Raw genomic sequence first — 7009 nt, forward strand, 5'->3', positions numbered from 1 at the left:
GAACCTCCGGAATGAGACAGCCCTGTTGTGAAGAGGTGAAACGCACCCATGGATTTCAGCCACGTGAAATCCAGAGCAGAGAAACAGCCGACTTTGCCTGGACGTCTCCCCTACAGATCAGAGATTGTATCAAGTCATTAAATCGTGGTGAGTCACTAAAATGGCAGCCGTAGAAGACTAATACATCCTCTTAGAATATAGGCCTTACGAGGGCAGGGATTCTCCTGTGTTTATCTTTCTATGCTCTGCTCCAGAACCTAGGGTAGCACCTGACAATACTAAACACTCAAATACTTGCTGAAGTAATGAATACATTACACAGTCTTTTTCCATGAGTCTGCATTTTACAAGTTCTTATGAAATGTTTACCCCCAAACATTGAAATATTTAAAATTAAACTGTAAAAGGTGAATTGATTTGAAAACTGTCTAGTTCAGTAGTTTGTATCCCTTCAAGTTTGTGGAGGCCATCACTTCCAGGGAGCAGACACAGGAAGCAATCAAATGTCACTTCCTACAGTCGTGGTTTCCAAACTGCATGGTGCAACATACTGGCAGGTCATAAAATGAATTTGTGGGGTTGAAATAGGAAGGAAGGAAAGCAAACCAAAAAAGAAACAAGAATTTAATTATAGTGCGGGGTACATGAGTGTGTGTGTTGTGTGTATGCTGTGTATCACAATGTAAGATGTGTTTCTTACTGTAGGTACCATCAAAATGTAATTTGAAAACCACGGCCTTAAAGGTCATCATGTCTGTGCTGTGGACCAGGGTGCATTTTAGGGCCTGGCCTGAGGTGAGCTGAAGTCAAATGAGAGGGGAATGTGTCTGTTAAACACACTGATCAAGAAAGAACTACACTACCTCAGTCTGCGGCAAGAGAGAACACCATGATTAAAGAATTCTCGCTAATTTTAACCACCTTAAGGTATGGAAATGAACCTTTTTCCTCTGGTGTTCTTTTGCCTTGAGCCTGAAGCAGCACCCTCGACACTGTGCAGATGCACCAACAGAACCGTTGCTGAGGCTTGGTGTAAAATCCGGTAACATCTGGAAGGGGATGGTTTAGGCTTTAATCAGCAAATCATCATAGATGTTATTTCTTGTACAGGGAAAGGACTAAAAACCTAATGCTTATCTGTTTTCTGAGATTAGCCAGTTATTAGTGTCATATAAATTTAGCTGGAAAGGAAGTCAGAAATATCCTTGGCATATAGAACCAAAGAATAAATGTTGGGGAGAGGAACTTGAAATTGAACCAAGCTCAACATCCTCATTTTTTTTTTTCTTTTTGCAGATGAGGGAGCTAAACTAAAGGCTTATGCTATCCCATTATCATAACAATGTTACTCTTGACTATATACCAGTGATTCGAAGTGTATCGTTAGTAGATGGCATAAAGATAAAGAGAATAATGTAACTGTACACTACTCATTCCTCCACTTAAGGGCATACCCCTGGTGGGCAGAAATCATGCCACAGACCCTTTGTATTCTTCTTAGCGCCTACAGTGGTTGGGGAAATTAAATAAGATAATACATGGAATGCACTTACCAGAGCACCCAGCACACAGGAAGAGCTACTTAAATGCTTTCATATTTGTTTTTGTGGCTTTGATTGTAATATGAGCATTATTATTATTATAGGATTTTTGTGCACAGGAAATTCTTAATATCTTAGGATTCTCATTGCATTAGAGAACAAAATAAAATCATGTTTTATGCCCTTAAAATCCATTTATATTTGAAGAGACAGTAAAAAATTATCTGTTTAAAGCACTTCAAATAAATGCGTCAAGATGAAAGAATTTCAGTTAGTTAAAAATTACCCAGAAAAGTGTTTCTTAAGCTTAGGAAAAGTCAATAGACCTAGGATTCATGGTTCATGAAGGTATTTCTAATGAAAACATTAAATCTTGTATAATATGAAGTTAAGTTCATTTTTCCACAGGTAAGAACCAGACATAAGAGCCACAGTGACCAGTGCAGTTTGAAGTCCATACCAATGGCCAAAGGCTACAAATCCTAAAAGCAGGACGTGACTTCCTTTAGGAGATGTTCCACGGAGAAAGAATACCAAAACATTAAAAGCAATGAATCAGCCTGTTTTTCTGAGGTTCTAACAATAGTATCAAAGCTTCCTTTCTCTCAAGTCCTACAAGCTCCACTGCAGCTCCCCCTGCTACTTTAGTATTACATAATTAGCATATAATTATGTGCTCTTTCACACTGGAAAGACTATTCTTTCATTAATGACTCTTTGAAAAGTTCTTTATTATCTTTGAAAGTGAGTTTTAAATCAAAAGGCTTTCATGACTTTTCCTTTCTTTTTAACTTAGGAGTTCTTAAATGTAATACAAGAGATGGTTAAAGATGTCATAGACAGTCGTAAGTTCCACCTGTAAAGTGAGAAATAGGGTTTAGGACAAAAATGTTGCATCTTTCTCTCTCTCCAGATTAAACATCTGGGGTTTTGAAGAACATATATGCAAAATACTGATGTCCCCACATGGACTCTATTCACTGCCTTTTCCTTTTGTTGGGACAAATAGGAAATGGGTCAAAACAATATTTCCTGACTCTAGTAAAAATACAGGAGGATATAATTCATATTTTTAGTAGGAAGTACAATGTCAGTTCCAAATTCGTCTTAAATTAGGACTTAGTCTAGCTCTTAATCCACAGTCAGCTCTGGAAGGCATTACACATCTCTGCTGAGGCCAAGCCAACCTCATTGCTGTTTTTAGCTGTAGGCTTTTTGTTCTAACATTAGGCTTACCAGAGCACTCCAGATTGGATACGGGCAATTATAAAGTAGGGTATACAGTATTGCAAATTTTAATCATTTCTTGGGTAATTTTGCTTGCAGTGATAACATCAACGTATGCATAAGAAATGCAAATACCTTTTGGCTGAGACCAGCTCTTCAGTTACTTTGTAAACTATTCCTGCTTAACTTCTGGACTATCCCATTTGCATCTGGGACCAGCCAACTCAGGGCTTCAGGGGCTGTTTGACTCACCGCAGCCATGGCTACCTTAAGTCTGGTAAGTGGAAAATACTACCAATAATTAAAATAGTGATCAGGTTACTTCTCAGTAATATTGCTGCTGTTTATGCATGGCATAAACTACTGCTGTCCAACACCTCTACTGTGGGCAAAGTAATATTGTACAAAAGTAATTTTCAAGTATGTTTCTCCTATATTTTTTGCACTATTTTCACAGAGATGAATAGCCTGATGACCTTGGAAACTTGACTTCTTTCTATTTTATTTATTTTTATTTTTCAATTATAGTTGACATATTCATTTCATGTATACAACATAGTAATTACACATTTATGAAACTTGTAAAGTGATCATCACAATAAGTCTGGTACCCATCTGACACCATACATAGTTATTACAATATTACCAACTATATTTCCTATGCTATACTTTACATCCCAATTATTGTATTTTAAACTGGCAATTTGTACTTTTTAATCCTGTCACTTTTTTTACACATCCCTCCAACCCCCCTCCCATCTGGTAGCATCAATTTTTCTCTGTATTTATGTTTCTTTATGATTTGTTTAAGTGAAACCATATAGCATTTGTCTTTCTCTGTCTGACTTATTTGACTTAGCATAATATCCTCTAGGTTCATCCATGAAGTTGCAAAAGGTAAGATTTCATTCTTTTTTATGGCTGGCTAATATTCCATTGTATATATGCACCACACCTTCTTATCCATTTGTCTATTGATGGACACTTAGGTTGCTTCCATAACTTGGCTACTTGAATTAGTGTTGTGAATTATTTCAGATAAATACCCAAAAGTGGAATTGCTGAATCATGTGACAGTTCTATTTTTAATTTTTTGAGGAATCTCCATACTGTTTTCCATAATGGCTGCACCAGTTTACCAACCAACAATGCACGAGGGTTCCCTTTTCTCCACGTCCTTGCCAGCATATTTTATTTCACTGATTTATTGATGACAGTCATTTGGACCAATGTGCGGTGTTATTTCATTGTGGTTTTATTTGCATTGCCCTGCTGATTAGTGATGTTAAGCATCTTTTCCTTGAGTCTGTTGGCATCTGTATGTCCATTTAGACAAATGTGTCCATTGCCCATTTTTAATAGGATTTTTTTATGTTAAAGTATATGAGCTTCTTATATATTTTGGCTAACCCCTTATCAAATGTATCATTGCCGAATAGCTTCTCTCTTTCAGCAGGTTGTCTTTTTGTTTTGTTGATGGTTTCCTTCACTACACAAAAACTTTTTAATTTGATATAGTCCCATTTGTTTATTTTTTTCTTGTTTCCATTGCCTGGGGAGACATATCCAAAAAAATACTACTAAGAGCAATGTCAAAGAGTTTAATGGTTTCAAGTTACATTTAAGTCTTTAATCCATCTTGAGTTTATTTGGTATATGCTGTGAAAAAGTAATCCAGATTCATCCTTTTGCATGTATCTGTCCAGTTTTCCCAACACCATTTATTGAAGACGCTGTCTTTACCAACTGTGTGTTCTTACCTCCTTTGTTATGGATCAATTGACTGTATAGACATGGGTTTATTCCCAGGCTTTCTATTCCATTCCATCGACCTATTTGTCTGTTTTTATTCCAGTACCATGCTATTTTGATTACTATGGCCTTGTAGTATAGCTTGATATCAGGAAGCATGATACCCTAACTTTTTTCTTAGGTTTGCTTTGGCTATTTGGGTCTTTTGTGATTCCATACAAATTTTAGGATTATTTGTTCTAATTTTGTGGAAAATGCCATTGGTATTTTGATAGGGATTGCATTGAATCTATAGAGTGCTAAGAGTAGTACGGATGTTTTAATGATGTTAATTCTTCCTATCCATGAGCACAGTATATCCTCTCATTATTTGTGTCTGCTTCAGTTTCTTTCTTCGGTGTCTTATAGCTTTCTGAGTACAAGTCTTTACTTCCTTGGTTAAATTACTTCCTAAGTACTTTATTATTACTGATACAATTGTAAATAGGATTGTTTTCTTAATTGCTCTTTCTGATAGCTCATTATTGGTGTATAAAAATGTAACCATTTTCTAAATAATAATTTTGTACCCTGTTATTTGCTGAATTAATTTATTAGTTCTACAGTTTTTTGTTGGAATCTTTAGGGTTCTCTGTATATAGCATCATGTCACCTGCAAATAATAAGTTTTACTTTTTCCTTTGTGATTTAGATGCCTTTTATTTTACTTGTCTGAGCATTTGTGGCTAGGACTTCCTAACTATGTTGAATAAAAGTGAAAAAAGTGGATATCCTTATCTTGTTCCTGATCTTAATGAAATAGCTTTTGAGCTTTTTACCATTGAGTATGATGTTAGCTGTGTGTTTGTCATATATGGCTTTTAAAAGATGAGGTATGGTCCCTCTATTCCCACTTTGTTGAGAGTTTTTATCATAAATGGCTGTTGGATTTTGTCAAATGCTTTTTCTGCATCGATTGATATGATCAAATGATTTTTACCCTTCATTTTGTTTATGTGGTATATCATGTTAACTGATTTGTGGATATTGAACCAACCTTTCATACCAGGGATAAATCCATTTAATTATGGTATATGATCTTTTTAATGTAATGTATTGCTGAATTCGGTTTGCTATTATTTTGTTGAGGATTTTTGCACCTATGTTCATTAGATATATTGGGCTGTAATTTTCACATCCAGATGTTATGGAACTCCTCTTCCTGGCTCTGGTGCCCAAGGCTGGGGAGCCCAAAGTAGGGCTGGGACCCCTTGCTCTCAGGGGGTTCCAGTGGGATGGGGTGGGGGACCTCCACAGCTTCAATATCCCCCCTGATTTTTAATTGCCACACCATAGGTGTGGAACCCTGTTCATTCTATATCTACCCCTTCCTATCAGTCTCATTGTGGCTTCTTTATATCCTTAGTTATAAAACTTCCATTCGACAGTCTTCAGGTTGTTCTATAATTTAGTTGTAATTTTGATTGGGTGGAAGTGAGCACAGTGTTTACCTACTCCACCATCTTGATTGGAAGTTCCTCAAAACTTTCCTTCTTTATGGCCTCAGAGAATTTATCTAGATTGTTCAAACTAACATTCATAATAATTGCACGTTTTTTTGCCTAGCCATTTGGAATTCCATGATGTTCCTTTAGTCAAAAATGTCTAAGTACCTTCATTTTCATCAGCAATCATTTTCTTATGATATTAAAAAAAAAAAGAATTTACTTTGTACTCTGTACTCAAGAACTCCTTCTTTCAAGCCTTCTTATCTTATAGAAAATTGTTAGCTTCCTATGTCCACTGAAGTATAAAAATAAAATTTAGTTGCAGAGATCTCAAACCTTCAGCGAATTTCCATGAGTGATATTGGAATAAGAATGCATAGTGTTAGGGAAAAACATTTTTCATGCTATAAATAGCTTATAAGGAAATTTTATATTGCCAGAATGTCTTTATTTAACAAATCAGTATGGATTACATATGCTAACTTAATAATACAATTATTCTAAGTAACTGATCATGCACTCCGTGGATTTTGGAATGGTGTACCAGCATTTAGCCAAGAAGTTAGTCACAAATAATTTGACAAAATGTAGTTATTTTTAGTAGAAAGTTATTTATGATGGTATTGAAAACTTGGTTACTTTTGTGTATGTCTGAACAGTCATTAATTGGTAGACTGAATTATATATCTGATGGGATTATAAAATAATTCTCATGAATATCTCCAGACAAGATTTTTAAAAATTGCTATTGTCAAACAATACCATAAATTAACGTATCTCTAGTTTTATGTTACTTTTTTCTAAAACATCCCTTATACCATTATTCTGTTCCAGTCCCCAATTACTCACTTCTAATCAATGTTTTGCTTTTTTGCTCTGAGGGGAAAGCAGACTAATACAGAAATTTCACTTGCTGATTCTACAAAGAAAAGAATTTAAATTCTACTAGTTCAAAATATCCATTAAGCTAATTTATCAAAGAATAGAGCTAACTAGTTTTCA

The sequence above is a fragment of the Hipposideros armiger genome, unplaced genomic scaffold, assembly GCF_001890085.2.
Source record: "Hipposideros armiger isolate ML-2016 unplaced genomic scaffold, ASM189008v1 scaffold_229, whole genome shotgun sequence".
Lineage (NCBI taxonomy): Eukaryota > Metazoa > Chordata > Mammalia > Chiroptera > Hipposideridae > Hipposideros > Hipposideros armiger.